Source organism: Phocoena phocoena, chromosome X (genome assembly GCF_963924675.1).
Source record: "Phocoena phocoena chromosome X, mPhoPho1.1, whole genome shotgun sequence".
Classification (NCBI taxonomy): domain Eukaryota; kingdom Metazoa; phylum Chordata; class Mammalia; order Artiodactyla; family Phocoenidae; genus Phocoena; species Phocoena phocoena.
The window spans coordinates 80,458,370-80,484,873 of record NC_089240.1 but is presented as its reverse complement, the minus strand read 5'-3'; the positions used below and the strand labels follow the sequence as shown (position 1 = coordinate 80,484,873).

Sequence of the window (26,504 nt, the reverse complement as noted above, 5' to 3'; positions counted from 1 at the left end):
CTGTTGCAGGGACTTAATAAGACTCAACACATTGATATCAGTTGACCATGAATAACACCATAGACCTGTATCCTTAGCACTGATGCCCACTCTGGGGTAAGGAGAAGGGCACACTCTTCAGTGCCTTTTTGAGACCTTAAATTGCCATTGGTGAAGACTCCCAAATCTGCATTCCAACCTTGTTTCCTACCTTAATTTCCAATTTGATGTTTCCAACTGTCTATCAGGAATCACACATATGATAGTGAATCCCACCATCATTACCAAGTCAATAGAATCATAGTCAAATTGATCACCCTTCTCCTACCCCAATTGTTTTTCTTCCTGAACTTCCTATTTTTCTCCGAGCCAGTTTTTCCCAGTGCAAACCAGAAAAGGAAAGATGTCTTAGGCTTTGCCTAAAGTGATCTAAACCTCCAAGTTGGAACAGCATCTAGAAAGAAAATAACTAGTTAGGGTCTGGGAAGTTGGAGAGGTGAGGCAGGAAGGGAGCTGGAGACAGAAAGCTTTGGAAACTGAAGGATTCTAAAGCAAGGAAAAGCACAATGGAATTGAAGGTCAGTTCAGGAACTAATTACACAAATTTGGTTCATCTGTTTCCCCCTCCTTCTTATGTGGCTCAAGCAACTTCTGGGGGCTAGAATCTTATTTTTAAAGGGACCAGAAGGTATAGTAAAATTTCTGTTAACTATAAACACTTGTTTTTGAAATCTCAAAGGCTTGAAGCCATTTTGGAATCTTTAGTCCCCCAAATATTCTACCAACTAAACAGTACCCAACAAATGCTTGTTAGAATGAATGGACGAAAGCCCTATTGATGCTTCCTTCCCTAGGCCTTTTGTACTCACCCTTCCTACCCAATTCCCATGGTTAGCCGAGCCCCAAATCTCCCCTTTAGTATTTGAGGCCCTCCAAAATTTATTTCCAACTTATTTTTCCCTACTGCTCATCAAGATCTTCCCACTTATGTTAATCAGTCTCCATTCACTGTCTCCCGGTCATGTTCATTCTTTTGTTTCTTTACTCTTCCTTGTGCATACCCTCTCCCCTCATTTCAACTTAATCCAATATCCTTTAAGACCCAGTCCTATCACCTCTATGAAACCTTCTACATGCACTTCAGTGAAGATGAATCTCATCTTTCTTTAAATTTCTATTGTAATTCCTGCTGTATTAGCACTTAATCTTTATTTTTTCTCCTTAACGGTGTATGTGTCTTGACTTCCTAGAAGATGTGTGTGTCTTTGAGGGTAAAGACTATACATTACACTTCTTTTGTGTTACCCACAATGTTTAGCAAAAAAGGTTATTGAATGAATGATTCATGTTAAGTACAGAAATAGAGAAAAAGGGGATGATAATGAATAATATAAGCCTGTTTCACTTTATTATTCAAGAGATCAGCAAAGCACCTTAAAGACTGACAATATCCTTGACATCCCAAGTTTATAATAATAACACAATGTATACAAAGATGATACACAAATATATACAAAGATTACTGTGTATATCATCTTTACAATATGTAATTGTATATAAAAGACAGAGGAGGGAATTTTCTAAAATAAGGATTCAATAGTTGAAATCAATTCGGCATAAAAAAAAACCTATTTTCTTACAAACATATTTGAGAATTTGGAAAGGGATTTATGCTTTTTGGATTTTAGAATGAATCTATTAGGCTTCTAATAAAAGATAAAATGGCCCCTGAAACAAGTGCTTTTTTTGATAAAGGTCTATCCAATGAACTTCTAATGAGATAACTATTGTTTTACTTCTTTCAAAACTTGAAATAAAATCACTGCCATTGAATGCAGATTTTGAGGGCAGTGATCTAATTATCCTCACGTATCCCAAGGAACAATTTAAAACTTTGATAACTAAAGTCTTGGAAGAAACAATCCACTGAAGACAAGAAATATTTTGAGACTATTACTTGTAAGCAAGGTAAATTAGATGAAACTTGTAATTGTTACAAATATTATTCTTCACATAGGTAAACTTTAAATTAGAAAAATGTTATCTGAACATTTCTGAAGTAGAGACTGGTCTATTGGTCTGAGGATTATAAAATAATAATAAAATTAGTTTATTCTGAATAAAATGCTAATCTTGAACCACTTCATGAAATTGACATGCATGCATTTAATAGCTCATTTTCCTTTTTTTCTTTCTCATTTTTTTCTCCTTAACATTTCCTAAATGACATAATACACATTAAGAATCATGATGCCTCCCCTGTATTTCTGAAATCATTATCTTGGATATTACCAAACAATTTCAAACATTTGAAATGCTGACATTGATTGATAAAGTTATTCATAATACATGTGTTTTGCTGATTTAATTACTTTGGGGTTAAATGTAGAAGCATTTTAAATGGTGTGCTCTGATATAGTTCAATTATTGAAAACAAATCAAACAAGAAATATGTTTCAAAAAAGAAAGATGATAAAAGGACATCATTTCTGTGAAAAAGTTTATTTTTAAATGCAGAATATTTATAAATTAATGGCGCACAGAAACAATGAATTCCTTGTCCTTTTCTCTTTAAATATCAGCATCATCAAATATTAAGTGTCTGTAAATATCTACTGTAATTGATCTCATGCTTTTCCTTGACCTTGATACATAGTTGCATGTTTCCCTAAAGAGCTAAATACCTGTTCAGTCCTTCTGCTTTGCTGGCTAACTGATTTCTTCCTGTTACTAAATCACTTGTTCCCCAAACTCTTTTCCCTCTAGGATTTAACCTCTCTTCTCAAAAGTTCCTGTATGTGCCATAGCCTATCATACTAATGCTGTCTGCAAGACGTGTCAGTAAAACACGCCTGCAGCTTTCAATGCAGATCCAAACTGCATAATAGTCAGTTCACGTCGGGAGATGATGTAAGATGAAGTTTCAGGGCTGTGACGAAGAGGTCTTCAAATCTAAATAGCTTCTGCAAGGCAAATGGTTGTGTGTTTCTCAGGTAATTGTAATCCCTGAAATCAAAACACCTCGCAGGTGTGCAATGACATGGTTATCAAAGGTTTTAAATGATTTCTTGAGCATCCGAGCTGAGGAGAATGGCAGGTTTAGATTTGTTCAAAATTCATATTTGTCATTCAGCCTCTGAACCAGCTTGTTTCCATCATTTGGAATGGGGCTATACAGATGGCAACCCACTGAAATGCCTTTTTCTTTTCCCAGAGAGAGACTGCTGTCCTAGAATTATAGCAGCATATTAAAGAAAAAAATTACATCCTTTAAAAATAAATTTCCCAGCTCCCATGGGATGTTATCTTGGGAAAACTTGATACTTTATTAAAAAAACAAAAAGAGCTCATACACAACAATATCTCATGTCAGTTAAGTGCTTAGAGCAGAAGTTTCCTTTGGTGAATCTTATATGTTTCTAGTGGGAATTTTAAATATTTCAAGTAAGATTAAATTATGTAATTAATAAGAGCAATTCTAAGATGTTTTTCCAAACATAAACAGGTATTTTGATTTTGAGGACTACAATGCCGAAAATATGGATCTGCCCTGAGTGCTTGTTCACCATTAGTGAGAAAAATAACAAATTGAACTTAGGAGTTAATGTCTTTTTAAAAAGTTTAAAAAGTTGCCTTGGATGACTATCTGCTTCATTCTTTAATGTTGGTGCTTAATCTATTGTAATAAAGATTTCTGTTTTTTTTAACTGTAAAATGGATAATGGAGTATAAAGCATGCTAATTTCTTTCTCAGTTACCCACACATATGGGGAACACAACTGTTCAAGTCAAAAGAGCTGGATCAGTACTGATGATAGGGTGGCAGCGTCTCCTAATCACAGGCAGAGAACACTAGAAATGATTAGAAATGCTTGGGAGCCTTTCCTCTTTTGTGCTTTTTTTCTGTCATGGCACTAACTGTGCTATTTTGTAGTTGTTGGTTTATGGGCATGCCTCTTGCATAGACTGTGTGCTTCTTGAAGGTAAGGACCCTGCTTTTCTTTTTTCCTTTTTTTTCTTTTTTTAATTGCAGTATAATTGATTTGCAATGTTATATTTAACATTGGTTTTCATCTTCATTAACCCCCTCACTTAGCACAGTGACTACCATAATATTAGGGGCGGAAACAGGCCTGCCGATTGAACACCTTGTGTTATAAAGACCCATGAGAACAGTGACTCTGTTCATTTTTATCTGAGCGTCTAGTACACTTCCTAGCTAAATGAATGTGAAATAGGTGAAATCAAAGCTTTATATTTTGTGAATAACTTGTATATACATCACCTTATTTCAGCCTTTCATAAGCTTCATGGACTAGTAGATAGGGTAGTTTATTATTATCCCCATTTTCTAGATGGGGAGACAAAGATCCAGAAAGATGAATTAACTTACTAAAATTAACTTAACTTACTAAAACTTATAACTATTTAGTGAAAACGGGGTAAGGGAGCTCATCTATTGTCAGTAATTGCCCTTAAGAATAGGTCTTGAGGGGACCTTGAGATGGCGGAAGAGTAAGACGCGGAGATCGCCTTCCTCCCCACGGATACACCAGAAATACATCTACACGTGGAACAACTCCTACAGAACACCTACTGAAGGCTGGCAGAAGACCTCAGACCTCCCAAAAGTCAAGAAACTCCCCACGTACCTGGGTAGGGCAAAAGAAAAAAAGAAAAAACAGACAAAAGAATAAGGACGGCACCTGCACCAGTGGGAGGGAGCTGTGAAGGAGGAAAAGTTTCCACACACTAGGAAGCCCCTCCGCGGGCGGAGACTGCGGGAGGCGGAGGGGGGAGCTTCGGGACCGCGGAGGAGTGCACAGCGATGGGTGCGGAGGGCAAAGCCGGGAGATTCCCGCACAGAGGATCGGTGCCGACCGGCACTCACCAGCCCGAGAGGCTTGTCTGCTCACCCGCCGGGGCGGGCGGGGCAGCGAGTTGAGGCTCGGGTTTCGGTTTCGGACGGAGCGCAGGGAGAGGACTGGGGTTGGTGGCTTGAACATAGCCTGAAGGGGTTAGTGCACCACGGCTAGCCGGGAGGGAGTCCGGGGAAAAGTCTGCACCTGCCGAAGAGGCAAGAGACTTTTTCTTCCCTCTTTGTTTCCTGGTGCGCGAGGAGAGGGGTTTAAGAGCACTGCTTAAAGGAACTCCAGAGACAGGCGCGAGCCGCGGCTAAAAGCGCGAACCCCAGAGACGGGTGGGAGACGCTAAGGCTGCTGCTGCCGCCACCAAGGGGCCTGTGTGCGAGCACAGGTCACTCTCCACACCCCTCTTCCGCGGAGCCTGTGCAGCCCGCCACTGCCAGGTTCCCGGGATCCAGGGACAACTTCCCCGGGAGTACGCACGGCGGGCCTCAGGCTGGAGCAACGTCACGCCGGCCTCTGACGCCGCAGGCCCGCCCCGCACGCAGTGCCGCTCCCTCCCCCCCACCCCCGGCCTGAGTGAGCCGGAGCCCCCGAATCAGCGGCTCCTTTAACCCCATCCTGTCTAAGCAAAAAACAGACGCTCTCCAGTGACCTACACGCAGAGGCAGGGCCAAATCCAAAGCTGAGCTCCTGTGAGCTGTGAGAACAAAGAAGAGAAAGGGAAATCTCTCCCAACAGCCTCAGAAGCAGCGGATTAAAGCTCCACAATCAACTTGATATACCCTGCATCTGTGGAATACCTGAACAGACAAGGAATGATCCCAAATTGAGGAGGTGGACTTTAGGAGCGAGATCTATGATTTTTTTCCCTTTTCCTCTTTTTGTGAATGTGTACATGTATGCTTCTGTGTGAGATCTTGTCTGTATACTCTGGCTTCCACCATTTGTCCTAGGGCTCTATCCGTCCATGGTTTTTAAAAAAAATTTTTTTTCTTAATAATTAATTTTAATTGTAATAACTTTATTATACTTTACCTTCTTTCTTTCTTTCTTTCTTTCCTTCCTTCCTTCCCTCCTTTAGACAACGAATCACCCCAAATTGAGGAGGTGGTCTCTGAGAGCAAGATTTATGATTTTTCCCCCTTTACCTCTTTTTGTGAGGGTGTATGTGTATGCTTCTGTGGAAGATTTTCTCTGTATAGCTTTGCTTCCAACATTTGTCCTAAGGTTCTATCCTTCCCTTTTTTTTCTAAATATTTTTAGTTCAATAACTATATTATACTTTATTTTATTTATACTGTATCTTCTTTCTTTCTGTCTTTTTTCCTTCTTTCCCTCCCTCCTTCCTTCCTCCCTCCCTCCCTCCTTTCTTTCCTTCTTTGCTTCTTTCTTCCTTCCTTCCCTTCCTCCTTTCCTTCTTTCTTTCCTCATACTTCTACTAACTCTCTCTACATTTTCTCCCTTTTATTCTGAGCCGTGTGGATGAAAGGCTCTTGGTGCTCCAGCCAGGAGTCAGGGCTCTGCCTCTGAGGTAGGAGAGCCAACTTCAGGACACTGGTCAACAAGAGACCTCCCAGCTCCACATAATATTAAACGGCGGAAATCTCCCAGAGACCTCCATTCTTAACACCAGCACCCAGCTTCACTCAATGACCAGCAAGCCACAGTGCTGGACAACCTATGCCAAACAACTAGCAAAACAGGAACACAACCCAACCCATTAGCAGAGAGGCTGCCGAAAATCATAATAAGGCCACAGACACCCCAAAACACACCACCAGACGTGAACCTGCCCACTAGAGAGACAAGATCCAGCCTCATCCACCACAACACAGGCACTAGTCCCCGCCACCAGGAAGCCTACACAACCCACTGAAACAACCTTAGCCACTGGAGACAGACATCAAAAACAACGGGAACTACGAACGTGCAGCCTGAAAAAAGGAGACCCCAAACACAGTAAGATAAGGAAAATGAGAAGACAGAAAAACACACAGCAGATGAAGGAGCAAGATAAAAATGCACCAGACCTAACAAATGAAGAGGAAATAGGCAGTCTACCTGAAAAAGAATTCAGAATAATGATAGTAAGGATGATCCAAAATCTTGGAAATAGAATGGACAAAATGCAAGAATCAGTTAACAAGGACCTAGAAGAAATAAAGATGAAACAAGCAACGATGAACAACACAATAAATGAAAGTAAAAGTACTCTAGATGGGATCAATAGCAGAATAACTGAGGCAGAAGAATGGGTAAGTGACCTGGAAGATAAAATAGTGGAAATAACTACTGCAGAGAAGAATAAAGAAAAAAAAAAAATGAAAAGAACTAAGGAGAGTCTCAGAGACCTCTAGGACAACATTAAACGCACCAACATTCGAATTATACGGGTTCCAGAAGAAGAAGAGAAAAAGAAAGGGACTGAGAAAATATTTGTAGAGATTATAGTTGAAAACTTCCCTAATATGGGAAAGGAAATAGTTAATCAAGTCCAGGAAGCACAGAGAGTCCCATACAGGATAAATCCAAGGAGAAATACGCCAAGACACATATTAATCAAACTGTCAAAAATTAAATACAAAGAAAGCATATTAAAAGCAGCAAGGGAAAAACAACAAATAACACACAAGGGAATCCCCATAAGGTTAACAGCTGATCTCTCAGCAGAAACCCTACAAGCCAGAAGGGAGTGGCAGGACATACTGAAAGTGATGAAGGAGAAAAACCTGCAACCAAGACTACTCTACCCAGCAAGGATCTCATTCAGATTTGATGGAGAAATTAAAACCTTTACAGACAAGCAAAAGCTGAGAGAGTTCAGCACCACCAAACCAGCTTTACAACAAATGCTAAAGGAACTTCTCTAGACAAGAAACACAAGAGAAGGAAAAGACCTATAATAACGAACCCAAAACAATCTAAAAAATGGGAATAGGAACATACTTATTGATAATTACCTTAAATGTAAATGGGCAAAATGCTCCCACCAAAAGACAGATTGGCTGAATGGATACAAAAACAAGACCCTTATATATGCTGTCTACAAGAGACCCACTTCAGACCTAGAGAAACATACAGACTGAAAATAAGGGGATGGAAAAAGATATTCCATGCAAATGGAAACCAAAAGAAAGCTGGAGTAGCAATTCCCATATCAGACAAAATAGACTTTAAAATAAATACTATTAAAAGAGACAAAGAAGGACACTACATAATGATCAAGGGATCGATCCAAGAAGAAGATATAACAATTGTAAATATTTATGCACCCAACATAGGAGCACCTCAATACATAAGACAAATACTAACAGCCATAAAAGGGGAGATCGACAGTAACACATTCATAGTAGGGGACTTTAACACCCCACTTTCATCCATGGACAGATCATCCAAAATGAAAATAAATAAGGAAACACAAGCTTTAAATGATACATTAAACAAGATGGACTTGATTGATATTTATAGGACACTCCATCCAAAAACAACAGAATACACATTTTTCTCAAGTGCTCATGGAACATTCTCCAGGATAGATCATATCTTGGGTCACAAATCAAGCCTTGGTAAATTTAAGAAAATTGAAATTGTATCAAGTATCTTTTCTGACCACAACGCCATGAGACTAGATATCAATTACAGGAAAAGATCTGTAAAAAAAAAAAAACCACATGGAGGCTAAACAATACACTACTTAATAATGAAGTGATCACTGAAGAAATCAAACAGGAAATCAAAAAATACCTAGAAACAAATGACAATGGAGACACAACGACCCAAAACCTATGGGGTGCAGCAAAAGCAGTTCTAAGGGGGAAGTTTATAGCAATACAAGCCCACCTTAAGAAGCAGGAAACATCTCAAATAAACAACCTAACCTTGCACCTCAAGCAATTAGAGAAAGAAGAACAAAAAAACCCAAAGCTAGCAGAAGGAAAGAAATCATAAAAATCAGATCAGAAATAAATGAAAAAGAAATGAAGGAAATGATAACAAAGATCAATAAAACTAAAAGCTGGTTCTTTGAGAAGATAAACCAAATAGATAAACCACTAGCCAGACTCATGAAGAAAAAAAGGGAGAAGACTCAAATCAATAGAATTAGAAATGAAAAAGGAGAAGTAACAACTGACACTGCAGAAATACAAAAGATCATGAGAGATTACTACAAGCAACTCTATGCCAATAAAATGGACAACCTGGAAGAAATGGACAAATCCTTAGAAATGCACAACCTGCCAAGACTGAATCAGGAAGAAATAGAAAATATGAACAGACCAATCACAAGCACTGAAATTGAAACTGTGATTAAAAATCTTCCAACAAACAAAAGCCCAGGACCAGATGGCTTCACAGGTGAATTCTATCAAACGTTTAGAGAAGAGCTAACACGTATCCTTCTCAAACTCTTCCAAAATATAGCAGAGGGAGGAACACTCCCAAATTCCTTCTACGAGGCCACCATCACCTTGATACCAAAACCAGACAAGGATGTCACAAAGAAAGAAAACTACAGGCCAATATCACTGATGAACACAGATGCAAAAATCCTCAACAAAATACTAGCAAACAGAATCCAACAGCACATTAAAAGGATCATACACCGTGATCAAGTGGGGTTTATTCCAGGAATGCAAAGTTTCTTCAATATACGCAAATCTATCAATGTGATAAACCATATTAACAAATTGAAGGAGAAAAACCAGGCGATCATCTCAATAGATGCAGAGAAAGCTTTTGACAAAATTCCACACCCATTTATGATAAAAACCCTGCAGAAAGTAGGCACAGAGGGAACTTTCCTCAACATAATAAAGGCCATATGTGACAAACCCACAGCCAACATCATCCTCAATGTTGAAAAATTGAAAGCATTTCCACTAAGATCAGGAACAAGACAAGGTTGCCCACTCTCACCACTCTTATTCAACATAGTTTTGGAAATTTTAGCCACAGCAATCAGAAAAGAAAAGGAAATAAAAGGAATCCAAATCGGAAAAGAAGAAGTAAAGCTGTCACTGTTTGCAGATGACATGATACTATACATAGAGAATCCTAAGGATGCTACCAGAAAAATACTAGAGGTAATCAATGAATATGGTAAAGTAGCAGGATACAAAATTAATGCACAGAAATCTCTGGCATTCCTATATATTAATGATGAAAAATCTGAAAGTGAAATCAAGAAAACACTCCCATTTACCATTGCAACAAAAAGAATAAAATATCTAGGAATAAACCTACCTAAGGATACGAAAGACCTGTATGCAGAAAATTATAAGACACTGATGAAAGAAATTAAAGATGACACAAATAGATGGAGAGATATACCATGTTCTTGGATGGGAAGAATCAACATTGTGAAAATGACTCTACTACCCAAAGCAATCTACAGATTCAATGCAATCCCTATCAAACTACCACTGGCATTTTTCACTGAACTAGAACAGAAAATTTCACAATTTGTATGGAAACACAAAAGACCCCGAATAGCCAAAGCAATCTTGAGAACGAAAAAAGGAGCTGGAGGAATCAGGCTCCCTGACTTCAGGCTATACTACAAAGCTACAGTAATCAAGATAGTATGGTACTGGCACAAAAACAGAAAGATAGATCAATGGAACAGGATAGAAAGCCCAGAGATAAACCCACGCACATATGGACACCTTATCTTTGACAAAGGTGGCAGGAAAGTACAGTGGAGAAAGGACAGCCTCTTCAATAAATGGTGCTGGGAAGACTGGACAGCTACATGTAAAAGTATGAGATTAGATCACTCCCTAACAGCATACACAAAAATAAGCTCAAAATGGATTAAAGACCTAAATGCAAGGCCAGAAACTATCAAACTCTTAGAGGAAAACATAGGCAGAACACTCTATGACATAAATCACAGCAAGATCCTTTCTGACCCACCTCCTAGAGAAATGGAAATAAAAACAGAAATAAACAAATGGGACCTAATGAAACTTCAAAGCTTTTGCACAGCAAAGGAAATCATAAACAAGACCAAAAGACAACCCTCAGAATGGGAGAAAATATTTGCAAATGAAGCAACTGACAAAGAATTAATCTCCAAAATTTACAAGCAGCTCATGCAGCTCAATAACAAAAAAACAAACAACCCAATCCAAAAATGGGCACAAGACCTAAATAGACATTTCTCTAAAGAAGATATACAGAATACCAACAAACACATGAAAGAATGCTCAACATCATTAATCATTAGAGAAATGCAAATCAAATCTACAATGAGATATCATCTCACACCGGTCAGAATGGCCATCATCAAAAAATCTAGAAACAATAAATGCTGGAGAGGGTGTGGAGAAAAGGGAACACTCTTGCACTGCTGGTGGGAATGTAAATTGGTTCAGCCACTATGGAGAACAGTATGGAGGTTCCTTAAAAAACTACAAATAGAATTACCATATGACCCAGCAATCCCACTACTGGGCATATACCCTGAGAAAACCAAAATTCAAAAAGAGTCATGTACCAAAATGTTCATTGCAGGTCTATTTACAATAGCCCGGAGATGGAAACAACCTAAGTACCCATCATCGGATGAATGGATAAAGAAGATGTGGCACATATATACAATGGAATATTACTCAGCCTTAAAAAGAAACGAAATTGAGCTATCTTTAATGAGATGGATAGACCTAGAGTCTGTCATACAGAGTGAAGTAAGTCAGAAAGAAAAAGACAAATACCGTATGCTAACACATATATATGGAATTTAAGAAAAAAAAATGTCATGAAGAACCTAGGGGTCAGACAGGAATAAAGACGCAGACCTACTGCAGAACGGACTTGAGGATATGGGGAGGGGGAAGGGTGAGCTTTGACAGGGCGAGAGAGAGTCATGGACATATACACACTAACAAACGTAGTAAGGTAGATAGCTAGTGGGAAGCAGCCGCATGGCACAGGGATATTAGCTCGGTGCTTTGTGACAGGCTGTAGGGGTGGGATAGGGAGAGTGGGAGGGAGGGAGACGCAAGAGGGAAGACATATGGGAACATATGTATATGTATAACTGATTCACTTTGTTATAAAGCAGAAACTAACACACCATTGTAAAGCAATTATACCCCAATAAAGATGTTAAAAAAAAAAAAAAAAAGAATAGGTCTTGAGCTCACAGACATAGAAAACAAACATGGTTACCAAAGGGGAAAGGGGAGGGGAGGGAAGGATAAATTGGAGTTTGGGATTTACAGACACACACTACTATATATAAAATAGGTATACAGTTCCTACTGTATAGCACAGGGAACTGTATTCAATACCTTGTAATAACCTATTATGGAAAAGAATCTGAAAAAGAATATATATATGTATATCTGAATCACTTTGCTGTACACCTGAAGCTAACACAAAATTGTAAATCAACTATACTTCCATTTAAAAAAAGAGAAAAATAAGAAAAAAATAGGTCTTGAGGTAGTCTGCTCCCACTTCTAAACAGGGAAAAGAATGTTGCTGTGATTGCACATGGGTATTGGCAAGTACTTACTCCTCAGAGAGATTTGAGTGTGTGTGTGTGTTTGGTGACATTCTTTCAGCTCCTTCTAAGATGTGAAGACTGATTATTTATACATCATCTAGTGTTTAACAATTTCTTTTACACAATCTTTGTAACATGCTAACTAATATAAATAAGGCCTCTTTTCCCTTAAGGCGGCGGAATATTTCCCACAGCTTTTCCAATCTAACTTTTGGTGCAATGCTCAACAGCAGACAACCTAAATGGCAGTGTGGGGACTTCCCTGGTGGTCCAGTGGTTAAGACTCTGTGCTCTCAATGCAAGGGGCCTGGGTTTGATCCCTGGTCAGGGAACTAGATCCCACATGCCGCAACTAAAGTTCCTGCATGCTGCAACTAAAAGATCCCACACACAGCAACGAAGATCCCACGTGCCGCAACTAAGACCTGATGCAGCTAAATAAATAATATTAAGAAAATGATAAAATAAATGGCAGTGTGATCATGGAACTGATACTCTAGGGTTGCAAAACTATCCCAATGTTTGATTAAAAAAATTAGTGTCAGAACATTCTGGAAAAATATTTTAATTCATGTTAAAGAGGACTGCAACTGAGTATTTTCAGAAAAGCAAAGCTTTGGGAAAATAATATAACTTTTTTACACTTATTGCTAAAGGACTCTAAAGTATACTCTCCCTAAAGTAGCCCATGCTCTGCTTCATCCTAACTTGTAATGGTTTTCCAATAATACAGTAGCTTGATGTTGTCATTTTAAGTGGAAATTCACTCTGATCAAATCTTAAGTTGCTGCTCCAGTGTTTGATGAACTCCAGACATTTGTGCCTGCTGCTCTTTTTTCATTGATTAAAAACCTCCTGGCAGGTCACACGATCTTATCCTATTCAGCAATCAAAAAGCACCTGGGTCACTGCCAACATGCGGGAGGAAAGAGAAACGGATGTGATTACCTGTTAAAATTAGTGAGCTTTATATCTAGAGGACCTAGTGGATGGAGATATTTTGCTACCTTCTGAGTTCTTCCTTTGAATAAATTTTAAATGTGTTACATGAGGATTATTAAAGATGCTCTTTATTTCAGAGTCTTCCTAAGATCTTCCTCACATTGAGTACAACTCCTGGAGTCTTAAACCTATTTTGCTTTTCTAGGAATCAATCTTTTTCTGGGGGATGGGAGGTGGAAGTGTAAGTAAAGTTAACAGCTGTTTCCTTCTTCCTTCCCTTCATCCATCCATCCATCTTTCCTTCCTTCCTCCCTTCCTCCTTCCCTTCTTTCCTTCCTTCCTTCCTTCCTTCTTTTCTTTCTTTATTAGGAGCAGCCCTAGCAGGAAACACACAAACCAAAACCACTCCAAGAAAACCCAAACAATAACAACTGTCCAGGTCTTTGTTGGTAAAGTCTTGAGTTGCCCTACAGGGCAAGGATGGATAGAAGGTTATACTTGCTGTCAATTTGGTGAGTGGTTATTGCTGGATAGGAAGAGGTTCCTTAAGACTGTGGTCAGGGAGGTGGCGATACTACTGTTGGTGGGAGGTATATGCTGGGGACTGATCAAAAAAGATCCTCGGTCTTGCCTTGAGAGGACAGTGAGGGTCCCCTGGGGTAAATCGTAGAGTCAGTGGAGGCATGGAGAAACCATGGCTGCAAGGCAGGTCTGTCACCTTGCTTCCTGCCATATACTCTACGGAGCACTGGCACCTGGCAGATGGTAGAGAATCAGAATTCAATGGCATCACTGGGTAGCAGAATCATCAGTAATGATGGTGTCCACCAGATATTAAGGATTAGCCATTCTCTCTCATTTTCTTGTGACTTAGTAAGCTCTGAGATTCCTATAAAAGCTGATAGGGGTGGAAGCTCCAAGAATGACTGATAGTGAGTGAGTGCCCTGTCAACTAGGAATATGAGAGCTCAGAACTAAGTTGGACTTAATTTAAAAAACAAAACCAAAAAATGTGCTATTTCTTGAACTAAAGCAATCAGGAACAAATTCATGCCTATCACAAATACATTTTAAAAATGGAAGGATGCATCTAACCTCTGGGAAGTGGGATGGGGTTCAGAGGAGCTTTCACTTTTTTTTTAATTATTTTTTATTTATTTATTTATTTATTTATTTATTTATTTTTTGAGCTTTCACTTTTTACTTAAAATGTATGTGTGTATGTGTGTGTATCTGGGGGCAAGGATAATAATACTTTCAAAACAAAAACAAAAGTCAATTTGGGTTGAGAAGAGGATCTGGAGATGCATAGATATCTTCAAAGTCATCTGGATCAGCCCTAAGCCTGATGCATATTCCTAGGATGACTTAGAGCCTGGAAGCCCTAAATTCAGACATAGCTTTGAAGGGGATAAACTAGGAGAATAGCTTTGAAGGGGATAAACTAGGAGAGAAGCAAAAGCATATGATCTCTTCTACTCATTATCCAATTCCACAAAGAATGTTTGCAAGGATGAATATTTTATACTGTTTCATAAACTGCAACTATATCACCAATTAAATACCACTTATTAATTTAGTCAACATTTAACGAATATTTCTTGGTAGCCTATTATGTGCCAGGCACTTTTCTAGGCACTTAGGATACATAGCGTAATAAAAATAAATTAATTAATTCTGCTCCTTCTGCCCATTTTAATTGGCTATTTTTTGTGTGCCTCCACACTGTTGGTATGGGACGTACCATTCTACTGTATTGTTTATCACATTTTATTAAAGTAATCAGTTTATGCAATTTGGGTTGAAAACAGCTTTTATAACATAAAAGCAGAAAATGTGAAAAGATGAGAATAATGGATTTGACTGAATAAAAGTTAAAACTGCACAGAAAAAAATAAAACATCAAGGAAAATGATAAGGTAGGAGAAATATTTGCAACATAAATGATACACAGGTTTCTATCTGTAATATATAAAGAGTTCTTCCAGGACACTAAGCAACAAATCAATAACCAGTTGAAAAATCTACAAAGGGCACAAACAGAAAATGTATTAAAGGGGAAATACATAGCTAATATATTTAAACATTTTAAACATTTATGCTTACTAGTAACCAAGGAAATGTAAATCTAAGCAGCAAGATACTATCTCTAGCTATCAAATTGGCAAAGACTAAAATTTTAAAATCTCCAGTTCTAATTCTTTAACAGTTTCCCAAACTTCATACTGTTGACATTTGGGGCAGGATCATTCTTTGTTGTGGAGGGCTGTCCTGTGCATTGTAAGATGTTTAGCAGCATCCCTGCCCTCTACCCACTAGATGCCAGTAACATCCCCTTCCTGTTGTGACAGCCAAAAATGTCTCCAGGAATTACCAAATGTCTTCTGGGAGGCAAAACTGCCCTGAGTTGAGAACCACTGCTCTAAACTTACGGAGGTACTTGGCCTTCTTCCCACTCACCATCACCTCTCTTACTATCATACCTGTGCACATTTATTTTTTTTTTCTTCTGCAAAAAGCGTTATTGTTTCCATTTGTTCCAAGGCTTGGGAGAGGGCTCCAGGGCGGTTAAAAAGCTGCCTAGTGGCTGCAGAGCAGGGCTTCAGGCAAAAGCTCTGACGCCAGAGGAGCTCCTCAGAGGCCGCTGGACTTCAAAGACTCCTGTTCTTGCTCAAGGGTGAGCCTTTCAAAGAGATACTCGCCCAGCACAGCCTGCGGACCAGCCAGCCTGCGGAGGTTGGTCAGGTGGTCGCCCATCTTCTTGATGAGTTTCACCTGCTCCTCCAGGAAGTGGCGCTCCAGGAAGTCACAGAGTTGGGGATCTGCGCGGGCAGAACCCAGGGCATGCAGATCCAAAAGCGCCTGGTTCAGGTTCTTCATGAGCAGGATGGCTTCCATAGCGTCCTGGGTTTTACTCTGCTCATTTCGGGAGGTTTCTGCACGTCTTGGAGGAAGGAACGGCCGCCGTGCTGGTTTTGCATTTTCAAGAGATGCTGGGCACCCTTGAGCTTCTCCTCGGCCAATTCATGGAAAAAGTGGCCTCCAGAGCCACATCGTCCTGGTGGAAATAGGAGCCCAGAGAGAGGTAAGTGCAGGAGGCACACAGATGCATGTTGGTTAGGCGGTTGATTGCGGCCTCCACCTCAATGGAATAATCCTGATGAATCTGGGAGCTCATGGTTGAAGGGTAATAAGGAGCTAAGTTCAAAAAATAATGTTGGCTTGTCCTGGAGGCCGAGGATAGCTGAGTTGCTGGTTCTGAAGGTTGCGACTGGAAAAAAGGTTGGAGGGTGATCGGAGGCTGGAGGAAGGGGCTGTCCCTGTCTCTGTTCCATCCAAACACTGTTGAAGCAAGAGACAGATCCCCAGGAGTGCAGAGCACACTGCTCAGATCTATGCATATTCTTGCTCCTGTACATTTCCTTTCCTACTCTTATCATCTTTCATGTTTCTGTTGAGGCTTTTGAGAAACTTTCCATGACCTCTCAAGATGGGTTCCCATCGCGCCCTGCATTTACCCTGATCTCAGCACTTTTTACAGTCTTCTACTTTATGTAATTATTAGCCAGTCTCTTTTAATAGAATGTAAACTCCCCATAGGCCCATCCTAGCAACTTTTGCCTTTGTGGGCCTCTTTCTCCATAACAAATATTAAAATTATATTTTATGACTGCATTAGTATAAAGACTAATACAATCCAGCCAGGATTATATTCATTTTTTTCCTTCTCATCCTAAAGGAAATTAAAATATTTTGTAGACCCCTAAAAAGTATTGTGGGTCTTAGGCACTGTGTTCACCATGCCTAATGGATAAGCTGGCCTTGGCTTCAAAAAGATGAGCAGTGCCTGTCTTGGTCACTACTGTACACCCAATGCCTAGTACTAAGTAGCTGTTTAGTAAACATTTCTCAAATGAATAAAAGGATTAAAATTTTACTAAACAGGAAGTATTTCTAAATACTTGAACTGCAAAAGACTTCAAATAAATTTAACCAAGTCAAGATATACTCATTTCATTAGATTTTGTTCCTAAATTCATCTGTGCTCTAGTTTTGACCTACTCGAAAAATGTTCTGCATTCTCTCATCATATTTATTATTAAAATATTTCTGATATGATTTAAAAAAAATTTAAACAGATCCTTGATCATCTAGCTTTCCACTTCATTCTGATCAAATACCTGTGGTTAAACTGAAAATATAGGCCCATGGTATATATCAGATTACTTTATGTGGATTCTTCCATAATTTTTCTACTGGCTTTCTTTTATTTTGAAAAATATGGCTATAATATTTAAATTTGCAAGTCTGGTAGGATGTGTAAGAGTTAACTGACAATTAAGAGTCCATTTTGCTTTGCTGGTACTTAGAATTGTGGTTTTTGATAGTTTTACGAATTTGCAATTTTGTCAGTTTACCTGAGGGGTCATCAAGCACTGCCGTATTGATCTATGCTAAACAGCATATAGTCCCTGCCCTCAAGGAGTTCAAAGATTAGTGCTGTTCTTCAAACAGTTTCCTTTCTGGGATTAAAATGCATGCTTACAGTTAGCCCTCCTTATCCACAGTTTCCAAATCTGTGGATTCAACCAACAGTGGATGCAAAATATTCAGAGAAAAAAATTCCAGAAAGTTCCAAAAAGCAAAACTTGAATTTACTGTACACTGGCAAGTATTTACATAGCTTTTACATTGTATTTACAACTATTTACATAGCATTTACATTGTACTAGCTATTATAAGTAATCTAGAGATGATTTAAAGTGTACAGGAGGATGTGCATAGGTTATATGCAAATACTATGCTATTTTTAAAAAATAAATTTATTTATTTTATTTATTTATTTTTGGCTGTATTGGGTCTTCATTGCTGTGCAGGCTTCTCATTACAGTGGCTTCTCTTGTTGTAGAGCACAGGCTCTAGGTGTGCGGGCTTCAGTAGTTGTGGCACGCGGGCTCAGTAGTTGTGGCATGCGGGCTTAGTTGCTCAGCGGCATGTGGGATCTTCCCAGACCAGCAATCGAACCCGTGTCCCCTGCATTGGCAGGTGGATTCTTAACCACTGTGCCACCAGGGAAGTCCCACTATGCTATTTTATATAAGGGACTTGAGCATCCTCTGATTTTGGTAACTGTGGGGTGTAGGTGGGGTTCCCCAATCCCCTGTGGATACCGAGGGACAACTGTACATTAGTAATCAAAGGCCTACTAGGTATTTGTGGAATAAAAGCAAAATAATTGATAGTCTTGGGAGAAGAGTGCATCACAGGCATGTTTAAGCCAAGCAAACTACTCCTGTTCTACTCTACAGCATATCTTTCTAGCAATAGAATATTTATGTCCTCCTGCTCTGTTAGCCACTGTTCAAAATGTCTTTCTACAACTAAGAGTCCTTCTAAGAGTCTACAACGTTGTCCTTCTTGAATTAAATATACTTGTGTAACACGTTGCAGTTCCCATGAGGACAGATATTATTCAGTGATAGCATTTTAGGTTGTGTGATTTGTGATGACATGGCCGAAAACTCTTTTGTTTCATTAATAACATTTCTCCCTTTGTAGGATAATCTTTAAACAGGTTTCCCACCATGTATTAAATCCAGCTAAAGGATGTGGTTTCAAGTTTGATTCCACAAAGGATGTGGCTTAATTTGGTTTCTATGAATCAGTTGTCACCTCAATTAAGCCTCCCCTAAGCCTGTTGGTCAGAATCAATTGCTTTGGACTTCCCTGGTGGCACAGTGGTTAAGAATCAGCCTGCCAGGGTCGGCGGGAAGATGGCGGAAGAGTAAGACGTGGAGATCGCCTTCCTCCCCATGGATACACCAGAAATACATCCACACGTGGAACAACTCCTACAGAACACCTACTGAAGGCTGGCAGAAGACCTCAGAGCTCCCAAAAGACAGCGAATCACCCCAGGTTGAGGAGGTGGTCTCTGGGAGCAGGATTTATGATTTTTCCCCCTTTGCCTCTCTTTGTGAACACGTATGTGTATGCTTCTGTGTAAGATTTTCTCTGTATAGCTTTGTTTCCAACATTTGTCCTAGGGTTCTATCTGTTCTTTTTTTTTTTTTTTTTTTTTCTTTCTAAATATTTTTTAGTACAATAACTATATTATACTTTATTTTATTTTTACTGTATCTTCTTTCTTTCTGTCTTTTTTCCTTCTTTCCCTCCTTCCTTCCTCCCTTCCTCCCTCCCTCCCTCCCTCCCTCCTTTCTTTCTTTCTTTGCTTCTTTCTTCCTTCCTTCCTTTCCTCCTTTCCTTCTTTCTTTCCTCAAACTTCTACTAATTCTCTCTACATTTTCTCCTTCTTTCCCTCCTTCCTTCCTTCCTTCCTTCCCCCCTCCCTCCCTTTCTTTCCTTCTTTGCTTCTTTCTTCCTTCCTTCCTTTCCTCCTTTCCTTCTTTTTTTCCTCATACTTCTACTAATTCTCTCTACATTTTCTCCTTCTTTCCCTCCTACCTTCCTTCCTTCCTCCCTCCCTCCCTCCTTTCTTTCCTTCTTTCTTCCTTCCTTCCTTTCCTCCTTTCCTCCTTTCCTTCTCTCTTTCCTCAAACTTCTACTAATTCTCTCTACATTTTCTCCTTCTTTCCCTCCTTCTTTCCTTCCTTCCTCCCTCCCTCCCTCCTTTCTTTCCTTCTTTGTTTCTTTCTTCCTTCCTTCCTTTCCTCCTTTCCCTCTTTCTTTCCTCATACTTCTACTAATTCTCTCTACATTTTCTCCTTCTTTCCCTCCTTCCTTCCTTCCTTCCTCCCTCCCTCCCTCCTTTCTTTCCTTCTTTGCTTCTTTCTTCCTTCCTTCCTTTCCTCCTTTCCTTCTTTCTTTCCTCATACTTCTAATAATTCTCTCTACTTTTCCTCCCTTTTATTCAGAGCCGTGTGGATGAAAGGCTCTTGGTGCTCCAGCCCAGGAGGCAGGGCTCTGCCTCTGAGGTAGGAGAGCCAACTTCAGGACACTGGTCAACAAGAGACCTCCCAGCTCCACATAATATTAAATGGTGGAAATCTCCCAGAGACCTCCATCTTAACACCAGCACCCAGCTTCACTCAACGACCAGCAAGCCACAGTGCTGGACAACCTATGCCAAACAACTAGCAAAACAGGAACACAACCCCACCCATTAGCAGAGAGGCTGCCGAAAATCATAACAAGGCCACAGACACCCCAAAACACACCACCAGACGTGAACCTGCCCACTAGAGAGACAAGATCCAGCCTCATCCAGCACAACACAGGCACTAGTCCCCTCCACCAGGAAGCCTACACAACCCGCTGAAACAACCTTAGCCACTGGAGACAGACATCAAAAACAACGGGAACTACGAACGTGCAGCCTGCAAAAAGGAGACCCCAAACACAGTAAGATAAGGAAAATGAGAAGACAGAAAAACACACAGCAGATGAAGGAGCAAGATAAAAACCCACCAGACCTAACTAATGAAGAGGAAATAGGCAATCTACCTGAAAAAGAATTCAGAATAATGATAGTAAGGATGATCCGAAATCTTGGAAGTAGAATGGACAAAATGCAAGAAACAGTTAACAAGGACCTACAAGAACTAAAGATGAAACAAGCAATGATGAACAACGCAATAAATGAAATTAAAAGTACTCTAGATAGGATCAATAGCAGAATAACTGAGGCAGAAGAACGGATAAGTGACCTGGAAGATAAAGTAGTGGAAATAACTACTGCAGAGCAGAATAAAGAAAAAAGAATGAAAAGAACTGAGGACAGTCTCAGAGAGCTCTGGGACAACATTAAACACACCAACATTCGAATTATAGGGGTTCCAGAAGAAGAAGAAAAAAAGAAAGGGACTGAGAAAATATTTGAAGAGATTATAGTTGAAAACTTCCCTAATATGGGAAAGGAAATAGTTAATCAAGTCCAGGAAGCACAGAGAGTCCCATACAGGATAAATACAAGGAGAAATACGCCAAGACACATATTAATCAAACTATCAAAAATTAAATACAAAGAAAGCATATTAAAAGCAGCAAGGGAAAAACAACAAATAACACACAAGGGAATCCCCATAAGGTTAACAGCTGATCTCTCAGCAGAAACCCTACAAGCCAGAAGGGAGTGGCAGGACATACTGAAAGTGATGAAGGAGAAAAACCTGCAACCAAGACTACTCTACCCAGCAAGGATCTCATTCAGATTTGATGGAGAAATTAAAACCTTTACAGACAAGCAAAAGCTGAGAGAGTTCAGCACCACCAAACCAGCTTTACAACAAATGCTAAAGGAACTTCTCTAGATAAGAAATGCAAAAGAAGGAAACGACCTATAATAACGAACCCAAAACAATATAGAAAATGGGAATAGGAACATACATATCGATAATTACCTTAAATGTAAATGGACTAAATGCTCCCACCAAAAGACACAGATTGGCTGAATGGATACAAAAACAAGACCCTTATATATGCTGTCTACAAGAGACCCACCTCAGACCTAGAGACACATACAGACTGAAAGTAAGGGGATGGAAAAAGATATTCCATGCAAATGGAAACCAAAAGAAAGCTGGAGTAGCAATTCTCATATCAGACAAAATAGACTTTAAAATAAAGACTATTAAAAGGGATAAAGAAGGACACTACATAATGATCAAGGGATCGATCCAAGAAGAAGATATAACAATTGTAAATATTTATGCACCCAACATAGGAGCACCTCAATACGTAAGGCAAATACTAACAGCCATAAAAGGGGAAATTGACAGTAACACATTCATAGTAGGGGACTTTAACACCCCACTTTCACCCATGGACAGATCATCCAAAATGAAAATAAATAAGGAAACACAAGCTTTAAATGATACATTAAACAAGATGAACTTAATTGATATTTATAGGACACTCCATCCAAAAACAACAGAATACACATTTTTCTCAAGTGCTCATGGAACATTCTCCAGGATAGATCATATCTTGGGTCACAAATCAAGCCTTGGTAAATTTAAGAAAATTGAAATTGTATCAAGTATCTTTTCTGACCACAACGCCATGAGACTAGATATCAATTACAGGAAAAGATCTGTAAAATATACAAACACATGGAGGCTAAACAATACACTACTTAATAATGAAGTGATCACTGAAGAAATCAAACAGGAAATCAAAAAATACCTAGAAACAAATGACAATGGAGACACAATGACCCAAAACCTATGGGATGCAGCAAAAGCAGTTCTAAGGGGGAAGTTTATAGCAATACAAGCCCACCTTAAGAAGCAGGAAACATCTCGAATAAACAACCTAACCTTGCACCTCAAGCAATTAGAGAAAGAAGAACAAAAAAGCCCCAAAGCTAGCAGAAGGAAAGAAATCATAAAAATCAGATCAGAAATAAATGAAAAAGAAATGAAGGAAACGATAGCAAAGATCAATAAAACTAAAAGCTGGTTCTTTGAGAAGATAAACAAAGTAGAGAAACCACTAGCCAGACTCATGAAGAAAAAAAGGGAGAAGACTCAAATCAATAGAATTAGAAATGAGAAAGGAGAAATAACAACTGACACTGCAGAAATAAAAAAAATCATGAGAGATTACTACAAGCAACTCTATGCCAATAAAATGGACAATCTGGAAGAAATGGACAAATTCTTAGAAATGCACAACCTGCCAAGACTGAATCAGGAAGAAATAGAAAATATGAACAGACCAATCACAAGCACTGAAATTGAAACTGTGATTAAAAATCTTCCAACAAACAAAAGCCCAGGACCAGATGGCTTCACAGGTGAATTCTATCAAACATTTAGAGAAGAGCTAACACCTATCCTTCTCGAACTCTTCCAAAATATAGCAGAGGGAGGAACACTCCCAAATTCCTTCTACGAGGCCACCATCACCTTGATACCAAAACCAGACAAGGATGTCACAAAGAAAGAAAACTACAGGCCAATATCACTGATGAACATAGATGCAAAAATCCTCAACAAAATACTAGCAAACAGAATCCAACAGCACATTAAAAGGATCATACACCATGATCAAGTGGGGTTTATTCCAGGAATGCAAGGATTCTTCAATATACGCAAATCTATCAATGTGATAAACCATATTAACAAATTGAAAGAGAAAAACCATATGATCATCTCAATAGATGCAGAGAAAGCTTTCGACAAAATTCAACACCTATTTATGTTAAAAACCCTCCAGAAAGTAGGCATAGAGGGAACTTTCCTCAACATAATAAAGGCCATATATGACAAGCCCATAGCAAACATCATCCTCAATGGTGAAAAACTGAAAGCATTTCCACTAAGATCAGGAACAAGACAAGGTTGCCCACTCTCACCACTCTTATTTAACATAGTTTTGGAAGTTTTAGCCACAGCAATCAGAGAAGAAAAGGAAATAAAAGGACTCCACATCGGAAAAGAAGAAGTAAAGCTGTCACTGTTTGCAGTTGACATGATACTATACATAGAGAATCCTAAAGATGCTACCAGAAAACTACTAGAGCTAATCAATGAATTTGGTAAAGTAGCAGGATACAAAATTAATGCACAGAAATCTCTGGCATTCCTATATACTAATGATGAAAAATCTGAAAGTGAAATCAAGAAAACACTCCCATTTACCATTGCAACAAAAAGAATAAAATATCTAGGAATAAACCTACCTAAGGATACGAAAGACCTGTATGCAGAAAATTATAAGACACTGATGAAAGAAATTAAAGATGACACAAATAGATGGAGAGATATACCATGTTCTTGGATGGGAAGAATCAACATTGTGAAAATGACTCTACTACCCAAAGCAATCTACAGATTCAATGCAATCCCTATCAAACTACCACTGGCATTTTTCACTGAACTAGAACAGAAAATTTCACAATTTGTATGGAAACACAAAAGACCCCAAATAGCCAAAGCAATCTTGAGAACGAAAAAAGGAGCTGGAGGAATCAGGCTCCCTGACTTCAGACTATACTACAAAGCAACAGTAATCAAGACAGTATGGTACTGGCACAAAAACAGAAAGATAGATCAGTGGAACAGGATAGAAAGCCCAGAGATAAACCCACGCACATATGGACACCTTATCTTTGATAAAGGAGGCAGGAATGTACAGTGGAGAAAGGACAGCCTCTTCAATAAATGGTGCTGGGAAAACTGGACAGGTACATGTAAAAGTATGAGATTAGATCACTCCCTAACACCATACACAAAAATAAGCTCAAAATGGATTAAAGACCTAAATGTAAGGCCAGAAACTATCAAACTCTTAGAGGAAAACATAGGAAGAACACTCTATGACATAAATCACAGCAAGATCCTTTCTGACCCACCTCCTAGAGTAATGGAAATAAAAACAAAAATAAACAAATGGGACCTAATGAAACTTCAAAGCTTTTGCACAGCAACGGAAACCATAATCAAGACCAAAAGACAACCCTCAGAATGGGAGAAAACATTTGCAAATGAAGCAACTGACAAAGGATTAATCTCCAAAATTTACAAGCAGCTCATGCAGCTCAATAACAAAAAAACAAACAACCCCATCCAAAAATGGGCAGAAGACCTAAACAGACATTTCTCCAAAGAAGATATACAGAATGCCAACAAACACATGAAAGAATGCTCAACATCATTAATCATTAGAGAAATGCAAATCAAAACTACAATGAGATATCATCTCACACCAGTCAGAATGGCCATCATCAAAAAATCTAGAAAAAATAAATGCTGGAGAGGGTGTGGAGAAAAGGGGACACTCTTGCACTGCTGGTGGGAATGTGAATTGGTTCAGCCACTATGGAGAACAGTATGGAGGTTCCTTAAAAAACTACAAATAGAATTACCATATGACCCAGCAATCCCACTACTGGGCATATACCCTGAGAAAACCAAAATTCAAAAAGAGTCATGTACCAAAATGTTCATTGCAGCTCTATTTACAATAGCCCGGAGATGGAAAGAACCTAAGCGCCCATCATCGGACGAATGGATGGGGAAGATGTGGCACATATACACAATGGAATATTACTCAGCCTTAAAAAGAAATGAAATTGAGTTATTTGTGGTGAGATGGATGGACCTGGAGTCTGTCATACAGAGTGAAGTAAGTCAGAAAGACAAAGACAAATACCGTATGCTAACACATATATATGGAATTTAAGAAAAAAAAATGTCATGAAGAACCTAGGGATAAGACAGGAATAGAGGCACAGACCTACTGGAGAGCGGACTTGAGGATATGGGGAGGGGGAAGGGTGAGTTTTGACAGGGCGAGAAAGAGTCGTGGACATATACACACTAACAAACGTAGTAAGGTAGAAAGCTAGTGGGAAGCAGCCGCAGGGCACAGGGATATTAGCTCGGGGCTTTGGGACAGCCTGGAGGGGTGGGAGGGGGAGAGTGGGAGGGAGGGAGACGCAAGAGGGAAGACACGTGGGGGCACATGTATGTGTATAGCTGATTCACTTTGTTATAAATCAGAAACTAACACACTATTGTAAAGCAATTATACCCCAATAAAGATGTTAAAAAAAAAAAAAAAAAAAAAGAATCAGCCTGCCAATGCAGGGGACACAGGTTTGACCCCTGGTCTGGGAAGATCCTGCATGCTGCAGAGCAACTAAGCCCATGTGCCACAACTACTGAGCCTATGCTCTAGAGCCCACAAGCCACAACTACTGAAGTCTGCGAGCCTAGAACCCTTGCTCTGCAACAAGAGAAGCTACCACAATGAGAAGCCCGCACACCGCAAGGAAGAGAAGCCCCTGCTTGCCACAACTAGAGAAAGGCCGCACCCAGTAACAAAGACCCAAGGCAGCCAAAAATAAATAAACAAGTTAATTAATTAATTAATTTTTAAAAAAAGAAGAATCAATTGCTTCTTTCCCTGAGCTCTCCCAGTAGGGTATTTTTATCTCTATTATTTAGTTATTTGCCTAATTGTCTTATCTGTTACTAGAAGGAAGAAGGGATTCTCTTATTCCTCTCTATGCTCCCCTAAGCACCTAGCATATGCCTTGTACATAGTAGGTCTCAAAACATTTTTGCTGGATTAAAAATATTTTCATAGAAGAAATAGAATTTGTAATACCCATGATATCCTGAGACCTTAATGCACTTTAACAGTATGGGTGTGTGAGTGTATCTGGTGGAACTCCTGTGTGAAATCTGCCTAGTTTGTTTTTTTTCAAACAGGATTTTCATCAGTCAGGCAGC

At 39.3% G+C, this 26,504-nt stretch overlaps 1 pseudogene; it reads right to left on the bottom strand.

The window, feature by feature from the left end:
* Window positions 1-15,936: 15,936 nt before the first annotated feature.
* LOC136142181 (ferritin light chain pseudogene) lies at window positions 15,937-16,480 on the bottom strand (annotated as a pseudogene).
* Between the last annotated feature and the right edge of the window lie 10,024 nt (window positions 16,481-26,504).